Below are 12,095 nucleotides of genomic sequence, written 5' to 3' on the forward strand. Positions count from 1 at the left end.
TGGCACCCTCTCCACTCACCAGGTGGTGAAGTGCAGCTGAGGCTTGGGATGGGTCATATGTATAAGGGATAAGGGCAGGTACATTCTGAATAAGGGAACTATGAGACCCCATGCCTCCCCTCAAACACCTCGATAGGTATTTCCATAACCTAAGGACGTGGGAAGACGTTTTCTTTTGGAAGTTTTATTGGTGATCCACATTTTTAAAAGGAGTATAATTGTCATCAGAAAATACTGTTGACCTTTTGTTCTCTAACAACGACCAAACAATGAGACCAAAATTAAACAAAACAAGCACCTTTCACTATTGTTATTGCACTCAACAGCAGCTTCTCAAACTGGGTCCTCTCAGCCAAAACTGTACACTTGAATCTTCCTTGGAACAATAGCTGTATTTTTGAAAAGTTGTATAAATCACATTTTTTTCTTTGGCTATATATTCATTAAACAAATATATATTTATCTCCTACTATGTCCGAGGTCAAATTCTAAACAAAATGTAATTGTGCTAAAATGTTCTATTAGAAAGAATTCTTGTTTTGGGAAACAAAGTGGACAAAGTCCCCTTTACCTGTAATATTTTACGATTCTAGTTAAAGTCACCCAAACTGATCCCTTTGATAAAACACAGCCCCTCAAAATTTGTTTATTTGAAAAACTTACATTTTATATATTTTGCTTAATTATGAGATAAATGTCTGTCTAGGTGTTTGTGTACAGTTAGAATAAAATCTTTTTTTTTTTTTTTGACAGAGTCTCGCTCTGTCACCCAGGCTGGAGTGCAGTGGCCGGATCTCAGCTTACTGCAAGCTCCGCCTGCCGGGTTTACGCCATTCTCTCGGCCTCCCAAAGTGCTGGGATTACAGGCTTGAGCCACCATGCCCGGTCAGAATAAAATCTTAAGAGGCAGATGGGACTTTAGAGGTCCCCTATGTGATCCCACCCAGTGAGTGCTTCCTTCCTACAACTTCCCTGGGAACGGGCATTTAACTTCTGCTGGAACATCACTGGTGATGAGAAGCTCACTACCTCACAAAACATTTTGTTCTAGGATCATTCTCCTCCTTTAAAAAGGTCCTTGCAAATTACAATGATGGTGAAATTACTAGTGTGCTGTTAGTCATCTGGGTTTATGTGGAAAAATAGTAAAAGGAGTAGTAGCTCACATGGCCTGAGACAAACATGGTACAGGAGAGCTTCAAGAAAGGAAAGCGGGTATTAGGGAAGAAGACCCTGAAGGTCATAGAAAGATCTAGTCTGAGTCCATGCTGGAGTCTGCTAGAGACCAGAGGAGGTTCCCTTGGTGTCAGGAATCCAGCTGGCAAGCAGGGAAGCCTGTGTCACTGGAGCAGAATGAGAGAGGAAGCAGGAAGAGGCAGCTGAGGGCAGAGAGGGAGGCAGGGGCTGGATTTGTATTTTCTTCTCTAAGTTTGGAGGAAAACATTTGTGTATTTTTCAGCAGGTGGTGATGTTTTTTTGGCTTTTTGCTTTTAAAATACCATGATTCTATTTGGTCAAATCTCTCAGCATTCCCCCTGCCCTGTCACTTTATACCTCACTCCAGAAAACCTGGCCTACTCATAGTCTCCTGAAAGTACCAGGTGGAAGAAGCCTATCATGGTTCCTTACACTTACCTGCCCATCCGCTTCCCTGTTCCTGTCATTCCTTCCTTCCCCTCCTTGTCTACCTGGCAAAACTCTCACTTTGCTGCCAAGTTGGGCTCTACCATCACCTGCTCTGGAAGACTTCCTTTACTCTCTCAAGCCAGTCTGGGTGCTTTGTATCTCCAATACCTCAGGTAGTTACAATTGGTGATTTATGTGAAGTCCTCGAGGGCCAGGGCAGTATTTGCTTCACCTCTGAGTCCCCAGCATCTAACACTGTGTCTGGATCAACTAATTAATCCACTTACAAATCGTCGAACTCTTCTAAAACAATAAAATAAAAATTTGGGAGCAGATATATTCTAAAATATAACTAGTTCATGTTCGGTGATACCATATAGTACATTTTCATTTCTTTTCTGGGTATCTTTTGTAACTATTTTTTCCTGGTAAGATCGTATGAAAATAGCATAGCTCATATTAGCTGTTTCCTGAGTGCATTATAAAGTCTTTTCAGGATCTGTGATAGATGACCACTGACAACTTCTTTAAAAAGTTCCAAGTCAAAACCATCTATGCCATGCTGTAAGGTGTAGAATTTGGGGTCCTGGACAATTTTTTGCTCCAATAGCAATAGCTACAAAATGTAGGACTTACAAGAATAACTAAGGAAAGTTACCAGGGCAAGGAGCTGGAGGCCAATAGCAATGTGTATCAATTCATCAGTCAATAGATATTTTAGATTGTTTAGATTGTTTCCACATTTGGGCTACTATGAACAATGACTTTTTTATGGTGCCCAAGAATTTCCATTTGAGAAGCAGAAGTTAAGGTGGGGTATGTGGGAAACGCCTGCATTGGTTAACTAGATCCTTTTCCAAAATCAGTATGTCTATATTAGGATGTATAAGCATTGAAAGACAAGCAACGTCATCATCAGTTTCTCCTAGAAGTATTCTAGTTCTCCAAGCTTGAAAAGTGAAGAGAAGGCTCTGTTAGAACAGCCTCTGGCACACAGATGCACCCAGTATGTCCCAGTCTCATAGGAGGCCCCCAGTAGGTGTTAGACGGATGCAAAAGAATCTACAGAAACAGCCAAAGGCTGGAAGTTGTTTTTGTTGTTGTTTTTCGTCTCCAATGCAAATACAGAAATCCATAGCACAAGCCATTCTCAAGCCAGGAGGAAACAACAAAGAGGAAGTTTCCACAACCCCCTTGCATCACAGTTTCAAAATCAGGCTATATTTCAAGTAACTAGTGGTCTGAAGCCTAACCATATAAATTTAGGACTGCTCCAGGGGAAAGGATAACAGCAGCAGAGCCACTGATCACTGGATTGTTTCAATGAGCTCAGTCTCCTGCATGTCTCAGTTCTTCCCCAGCCACCATCATGTTGCTGCCCCAATACAGAGGACAAACTCCCAAGAGAGGGGGTATTCCAGAGACCTCATCTGTACATTCCAGGATGTTTGAGGAAATATTCTCTGCTCAAAAGATATGTATGAAGCCTTATTTGTGACTTTTTCAGGAATCATCTTTGTGCCTGGGAGTCTCCAGCTGACTGCCAAGGAAATTTGCTATCAATTACACATGTCTAAAGCCCAATACTTTGTGGCCAGTGAGGCTATGTTTCCACTCATGGACTCTGCCATGTTCGACTGCCCTACCTTGAAGACCAAGCTCCTGGTGTCAGATAAGTGCTATGATGGGTGGTTGGTTTTCAAGGAGATGATTCAGTAAGTGGACACTGAAAAAGAGAAACTTAAATCAACAGAATGTCTGATTTTGGAAGACAGAATGTTGTATGAGAAGGTGGTGTGAGTGGTTGTAATGAAAAGCTTAATGGTAATTTCTAGTCCTGAAAAAAAAACAAAAAACAAAAAAACAGAGTAACTCCCCAACACCACCAACAGAAGAATCCCTGATCTGGCCTACAAGTTCTCAGTCTGAGTGAAAGTCTCATCTTCTGATTCATACTTGAGCATTCATTCTGAGATGGTAAAAAAATAGGTGATAAAAATATAAACACATATCAAAACATAATAAAAAGCTTATATATAAAAATATATATAATTATATAATGGAATACCATTCAGCCATTAAAAGGAATGAAATTATGTCTTTTGCAGCAAGCTGAATGGAACTGGAGGCCATTATCTTCAGTGAAATAACAGAAATGCAAAGTCAAATACTGCATGTTCTCACTTATAAGTGGGAACTAAATAATGTGTACACACAAATATAGAGTGTAGAATAATAGACACTGGAGACTCGCAAAGGTGGGAGGTTTTGAGAGGGTGAATAATGGGAAATTACTTAATGGGTACAATGTTCACTATTTTGGTGACGGTTACACTAAAAGCCCAGATTTCACCATTATGTAACAAAACTACACTTGTATCCCTTAAATTTAAACAAATAATAATAAAAAAAACTCACTGGCACTGGGATATGGGAAAATACATATTAAAACAACAAAATGATGCCATATTTATCCTCACGTTAGCCAAATACAGTAGTCTCCCCTTATCTGTGGTTTTGTTTTCTGTGGTTTCAGTTACCTGTGGTCAACCATGGTCCAAAATAGTTGACTACAGTACAATAAGATATTTTGAGAGAGAGAGAGATCACATTCACACAACTTTTATTACAGTATATTGTTGTAATTGTTCTATTTTATTAATTATTGTTTTTAATTTCTTACTGTGCCTAATTTATAAATAAAACTTTATCATAAGTATGCATGTTTAGGAAAAAAGATAGTGTATATAGGGTTCAGTACTATTTGTGGTTTCAGGCACTTACTGGGAGTCTTGGAACATATCCCCCAAGTATAAGGTGGGACTACTGTATTAAGTTTGATAATTATAAATGCGGTCTTTAGAGAGTAATATTTTAGTGTTCAGAGATGTAAAAAAAAAAAAAAAAACAAAACAAAAACAGTGAACAAGACAGACAAAGCTCCTACCCTCATGGATTTTATATTCTAGACAACAAAATGGACAACAAGAAAACACATAAACCATCAAGGTAATACAGTTTCCAAAAGAAACTCCCAACCAAAACAGGCAAATTAAATAGAGTGATCTTATGTGGAGATGGGGGAATTATTTTAGATTTGGTGGCTTCTTAGGAGAGGACAAGCTGAGATTTGAATAATATAGAGCCAGCCTTTTGAATATCTAGGAATAATATCAGAGAGAATACTAAGGTAAAGGACCTGAGGTGGGAAGGAGCTTGACTTGTTTGAGGAACAGAAAGAATACCAGGGTGCCTGAAGTGTGGTGAGTGGAAAAGAGAGTGGGAGGAGAGGAGGTTAAATAGCAAGGGAGAGCGAGATTACAGCGGGTCTTGTAGGTCATGTAGGAGTGGTCTGTGGAACGTGGAGGGGAAGGACTTGATCTGAGTGACATTTAAAAAACTCCTTCAACTGCTGTCTGAACAATGAGCGACAAGACAGGTAGTAAAGGGAGCTGGTAGAAGGCTATTGCAGTCATCCAATTGAGAAGCCGTGTTGTTGTAGACCATGATGGTGGCAGTGGAGACAGGACTGGGAATTTGCAAGGCAAATGAGGAACTCGCCTCAGGCACAAAATATAAAGGGGCACTGAAAAATCCAGTGATCAAGATAAATAATATTTTAATTTTTAAATACATTTTAAAAATCAAATTATAAAATAATTTTCATAATTGAAGTTTAAAAATTTGTATATAATTTTACATATTTATTTTATATATGTATATCATCTGTTTATAATTTTATAAATTTTATGTTTTTAATACAGTAATTTAATTTTTTAATTAAAAAAATCATATTGGCAAACTTCTGCTGACAGATCACCTGCTTCTATTTTTATAAATACAATTTTATTGGAAGCAGAGACAAGATTAGGGTGACCAAATAAGGTGAGTCATGCAACTGCCTGGTTGGATTACAGGCTGTGTGAGAACTATACCTTGAAGCTGGCTTGATTGAATCCCATTCCTAAACCATATGGGGAATACTTGACCACTTTGGGAGCGTTCATTGTCATGTACTTATTTTAAATTTTGTGGCTAGGCACGGTGGCTCACACCTGTAATCCCAGCACTTTGGGAGGTCAAGGCAGGCGGATCACTTGAGGTCAGAGTTCAAGACCAGCCTGGCCAACATGGTGAAACCTCATCTCTACTAAAATTGTAAAAATTAGCTGGGCGTGGTGGCAGGCCCCTGTAGTCCCAGCTACTTGGGAGGCTGAGGCAGGAGAATCGCTTGAACTCGGGAGGCGGAGGTTACAGTGAGCTGAGATCACACCATTGCACTCCAGCCTGGATGACAGAGCAAGATTCCATCTCAAAAATAAATAAATTAATTAAATTAAATTTGGATATTTTATTATTAATTTTTGACATTAGTTTTGATTATTTTAAAAATATTTTGATAAAATATTATTTATCTTGACTACTGAATTTGCTGGTATCCCCTTAAAAATCATGTCTGTCACAAATGTTTCACTTGCTCCACCTTAGTCCCAGCCCTGAGTACAGATAATGATGAGACACAGGTTTGTGACATGTTGTAGAGGTAAAGTTGTCAGAGTTTGCCAATGGTTAGGATGTGGCATAGATAGCTGGGTAGATAAGTAGATAGATAAAGAAAGACTGATAATAAGGATTATTACAGATTTTTGCCTTGAGCAATTGAGTAAATAGAGGGTATTTTACTGAGAAAAATAAGGCTGAAACATAAAGGCATCGTATATTACTTATCCAACAGAAATTAATGCAAAAAAATTAAGGGAAAAAATGGCAGCTGCACCTCTAATAAATCGTCCCCCAATATACCAAGATATTAGCTGTTATTTTAAAAAATAAAAGATTACCAAACCAGGAGCCTAGGCTGTAGGTCAGAGAACCTAAATTTAGAACCTTGCTGTTTGCTTGCATCTTTTGTAATTTATAGAGTTGTACCTCCAAAGCAGACCTTCATGGGGACCAAAAGTCAACATCCAATGGCTATATTCTTCACCAATGGGACAATGGGAGCTTCTAAACTGGCCGAGTATTCCCAGTATGATTTGGGAATGGAATTCAGCTAGGCTTCCAGATATAGTCCTCACACACTCTGTTCAGGCTTGAAAGCTCTTCTCTGGGGTGGTAAAGGGAGAGTTTCATGAGACTAAAGCTAAGAAAAGAGTTCGTTACTCAAGATTGCAGAAAACATCAATATTGAGAGAAGGAACAGGGCTGAAAGCAGGGTGGGAGGGTGTATACCAAAGGATCAAAAGCAGATTACTACAGATAAAAAATCTAAGAGTATGTGGAAAAAAGAGGAAGAGCAGTAAATCCATGCAGCTGAGGAGGGATCCAGGATGATTACCCCAAAGACGCACCGTTGGATGTTACTTGTTCTTCAGTGCTACCAGCACCAGGGTGAATAATTGTGTTGACCACTATATGTAGTAATAAACACAGAGATAGAGTCACAATTTATGAGGGTTTGGGGTTCTAGAGTCAGATTCTAAGATGAGAATCACATGTCATCACACTACCCCTTTAAAAACATTATTTAAGTAGCTCACGAATACTTTTGGGCATGAGTCACTGGGCCAACGCGAATGCCTCTTTCTAGCATCAGTAAAATTGCCACAATTTTACTGGCAATATCCAGGCTTATTACTCAAAGCAACAATGATCAAAACAAGGCTTCTGGAGTTCAGAAGTAAATGCCTCTCTTGGCAAATTCAAGGGATGCTGAAACTCATTTCAATCTCTTTGGTTGAATACTCAATTAAGTAATTAATTGGGTGGCATTTGTTTTAGTTTGGCTTGTCTGCGGTTAAGTTTACCGACCTTACATTCAATTCTGTGTAAGATAAATGGTTGTGTGTTGTGACTCCACACTCAAGTTCTCTTAACAAACTCTACCCAAAAGTCCCTTAGGGGAAATAGGTGTATGTGATGTTCATACTCACCTCAAAGGCTTTGACTCTCACAAGCTATAATGGCCAGTGGATATCAGGTAGAGAATTAGAATAGGAGAAACTATTCTAACTCATTTATTAAAATGGTTTAGGAGATCATTCATTTATTCAAATCATTAATCAATTTTATTAATTACACTTCAGAGACACTTCAGAGACCCCTGAAAGCCATGATTCCTGGAAGGCAGTATCATACCAGTTAAGTGATAACCACAGAATTTAAGGAGACTCCATTAGCCTCCTAGTCTCATAGCCTTTGTTTGTTTCCATTCGGGTGGTCCTTGTTTCTCTCCACAGGTTAGTGCTTGATAATAGCAAGAATTATTATTGTTGCTAGTACTAACATGAGAAAATCCAAATGGCTTTCCTATTCCTCTTTAGATGGTGGATGGACCTCCAGCTAACAAGTATTTTGTGGTCTAAGTGATGCCTTTGATGGATCTTTATCTCTAAGTACTGCCTTGGGAGCTCAGCTCCAAGGAGCCCGTGTGTTTCTATGTCACATGCCAATTTTCTGTCCTGAGACTGTTCTAAATGTAAGACCAGGTCCTTGTTGTGGGACATGGGGCAAAGGCCAGAAAGAGGTATTAGCAATGGCCCAGTGGCTCATGCCCCAAATGGGGCAAATCAAGAATTAAATCTGGAGTGTGATCTTGACATAAAGATGCTCTCCCTACTTCTGAGAGCAATGCCCTCTCACTTCTCTAGGGCCTTTGGAATTGGGAGGACTTGGCTACTTCAGTTGTATCACTCAAAAGGAAATTTTTTTTTTTTTTTGAGACAGAGTCTTGCTCTGTTGCCCAGGCTGGAGTGCAATGGCATGATCTCGGCTCACTACATTTTTTTTTTTTTTTTGAGACAGAGTCTTGCTCTGTCGCCCAGGCTGGAGTGCAATGGCGTGATCTCAGCTCAACCTCCCGCTTCCCGGGTTCAAGCGATTCTCCTGTCTCAGCCTCCCAAGTAGCTGGGATTGCAGGTGTCCTCCGCCACCATGCCCAGCTAGTTTTCGTATTTTTACTAGAGACAGAGTTTCACCATGTTGGCCAGGCTGGTCTCGAACTCCTGACCTCAGGTCATCCACCCACCTTGGCCTCCCAAAGTGCTGGGGTTACAGGCGTGAGCCACTGTTCCTGGCCTGAAAAGAAAACTTTTAAAAGACAATAATGATATTGAAGAAGACAATATTAATATCAGTTACTATCATTGACTACTCACCAGTACTTCATATGCATTATTTCATTTCATCTCCCCAACAACCCTGTAAGGGAAAAACTGGGTAAACTGAGTCTCATAGAGGATAAATACCTAGCCCAAGGAATCACAGAGGTGGAATTAGACATTAAGCAATCATGGTCTATTGGACTCCACAGCACAATCTCTAAGCTGTTGTGCTAACCTCTTAAGTGCCTCCACAATCCACAATTTTACTGACAATATCCAGGCTTATTATTCGAAGCAACAAAGATCAAAATAAGGCTTCTAGGATCCAGAAGTAAATGCCTCATTGTGTATCTATTCAGATATCAGTGAATAACATGATAGCTGCTAGGTTCACACAGCTGAAGCTAAATTCTCTCCCAAGGTCTGGAGGGTGAAGAATCACTAAATCTCCAAGACAAAGGGTATGCCCCAGCTGAGTCTCAAAGTTAGTGGCCATCTTCCCTGAACCTTCCCCACCACGGTCTCACTATCTTTCCCATTTAACATATAGATTTGGTTTTTCTTCCTTGTGGTCCCAGGCTCTGTTCAGGTCTTCCACCAACACTCTATCTGCAAATCCACTGATGTACCAGGAACTGCTTCAGCACAAGTGTTTCGCCAGGTAAGAGAGGATCTTTCAGGAGAGAGTCCATTTCCACTCATGGTATCATAAATAGATTAGAAACCCTCAATTTGTTGAAGTAGATCCAATCCTATCTTTCATTAACACACCTATCTTGTTGCCATTTATGACAATAACTTTGTTAGAGTGTGGGATTTTTTTTATTATCTTGTGACTATTCAAGGCCATATCTTCTGGCTCCAGAGGAGTCCAGAATATAAAACTAAATTATAATCATAAAGTTGAGTTTGCTTAATCAATTTGTGAATTATACCTCCCTTTAAAAAGATAAACATTAAAGACAAATGCATTACTTGTAAATAAGGTAAATATTAAAAATGAAGACCACCTTCTTTATTGAATGTAAATCCTTTTAGATGTTTTAAAAATAAATTCATATCTATCTTTATCTACCTATCTTCATTGCAATATACTGAAATATTGGGATCAGATTATATAGATGGTATCATACCATATATATCATAGTAAAACCTGCATTTTCACTCCACACTGTTCCTTAGAGCTCTATTTATGATAACATGTGCAATATATTTTAATCATTGCATAGTATTCCTTAGTATGATTTATATGTTAATGAGCCCCAAGTACCTATCAAAGATACTTGAATCTTTTCCAAGCTGCTGAAATAAGAATCTTTGCACATATCCTAGAATTCTCTAGAGTACCCACTGAAAAGTGGAATTGCCAATGTTTTGTGGAGTCTGTGCCCAGATTAATCATCACTAAAGATTAATGAGAAATCACAGGTTCCAAAGCATTGTGTCATGCCTTAGAGTTTGCTAAATAATAATTTAACTCTAAATTTTACTTCAGCTGTGTGAGCAAGGACATATACTCTATGAAGGGAGCATTTGTGGTAGCAAACAATAGCAACATATTAAATTACGATGACATAAACAAATGTCTAGTTCATTGGCATTTTATGGAGCAATTAAAAAAAGTTAAAATACAGTATATCTTTATTCATCAACATGTCATCCCATATAAAATGTTCAGATTCTTTCTTTTCTTTCTTTCTTTTTTTTTTTTTTTTTTGAGACAGGGACTTGCTCTGTTGCCTGGGCTGCTGAGGTGCTCAAGGGATCCTCCCATCTCAGCCTCCCAAGTAACTGGGACTACAGGTGCATGCCACCACACCTGGATATTTTTTTTTCATTTTTTCTAGAGACCTGGTCTCACTATGTTGCCTGGTCTTGAACTCCTGGGCTCAAGCAAGTCTCCTACCTCTGCTTCCCAAAATGCTGGGATTACAGGCATGAACCACTGTGCCCAGATAGATTATTTCTTATACTCTTGAAAGAAAAGGACTTAAAATTTTACAAATAGTCAACTCTCACTTGTACCCTAAAATTAACAATAAAAAGGCAATGATAAGATGGTGCCTTTGGAATTAATTCAGAAACAGTTCTCCAGTTCTGATCTTTCTTAGTCTCAAGACCTAACTGGGTGGGCAAGTATTATCTAATACAGATGAGCTACCACATAACAATTAATTGACACTATTATGTTCAAAATACATAATCATTCTATCTCTATCTGAGACCATGAAGAGTTTTGCTCTAATCATCTTCCCACACTGGAACCTTCAACCATTACCAAAATAAAATACACATAAAATGAATTGTGGGTTCATAAAGTGTTCACTACTATTCTATGTCTGGGGCCCTATGGAAACTTCTCATAATATCCAGACTTTCAGCTCAGTTTGTAAAATTGGTGGCTGTCTCTCCATCTCTAGACTTCAGAAAATTAGTTCTTTCTTTACCTTACCATTGCTGACACATTCTTTATACACAGGCAAGGCTTTTGGGGTGGTAATAGAACTCAGAAGGGTTTCTACCGAAGGCTGGCTTCCTGCCATCAGTTAATACTTATTGATTTACTTTTAACATGAATACTACTTGTCCAGAAGAGTAAATGAGTCTTCATAGAGATTGATGTAACTGGGGTGTCTGAATAATCTAAAAGACTAGTAATAAGAACATAAACTATCACTTAATGAGTACCTCCTACATACTTGGCAATATCTGTATCATTTTTGCAAGTTTCTTTCTCACAACAGACCTGCTATTGGTAGAAATACTCACTAAGGCTAAGAACAACTTTTGATGCCTCTGCAGCTACAGATTTAAGAGTCCGAAGCTTTGTGTGGCTGTAGGAGGATCCATCAGCCCTGGGGTGACTGAGGACTGGAAACACATCACTAAATTGAACATCTATGAAGGCTATGGCAAGACAGCAACTGTAGGTTGATGCTGATTCACCATTCAGCCAGAAACCAAACTTGTCCATTCACTATGTACACACATTCTCAGAGCACTAGCACACACTAGAAATGCAGAACTGGATCTGACGCACGGGAAAAGGAATTGTTTTAATCTAAAGGGACCCCTCCCCGCCTTTCATTGCAAGACAAAGAATTACAAGTACAGATAACTTATAAACTTACAGTTTTCACAGCAGGTAGTTGAGCTAGTTTCCACCTGACAATTCCTGTTTACTCTGTGAAGTATGAGGCAATGTCACCTGATGAGAATGAGAAAATGATGTGATAGAATTCTGAGTGGAAGATGTTTAAAATGATCATTGCTGAATACAGAAGAAAGAGCAGATTGTGAAAATAAAGGAGAAATGGGTAATTATAAGAGCACATTTGAGGTTGCTGAGCATTAATCTTCAAAGTC

General features: G+C 38.9%; 1 pseudogene; it reads left to right on the forward strand.

Moving 5' to 3' along the window:
* The first annotated feature begins 3,195 nt into the window (after positions 1-3,195).
* Positions 3,196-11,664, forward strand: LOC102124315 (acyl-coenzyme A synthetase ACSM6, mitochondrial-like; annotated as a pseudogene).
* The last annotated feature ends 431 nt before the right edge of the window (positions 11,665-12,095 follow it).

This window comes from Macaca fascicularis, chromosome X (assembly GCF_037993035.2).
Source record: "Macaca fascicularis isolate 582-1 chromosome X, T2T-MFA8v1.1".
NCBI lineage: Eukaryota > Metazoa > Chordata > Mammalia > Primates > Cercopithecidae > Macaca > Macaca fascicularis.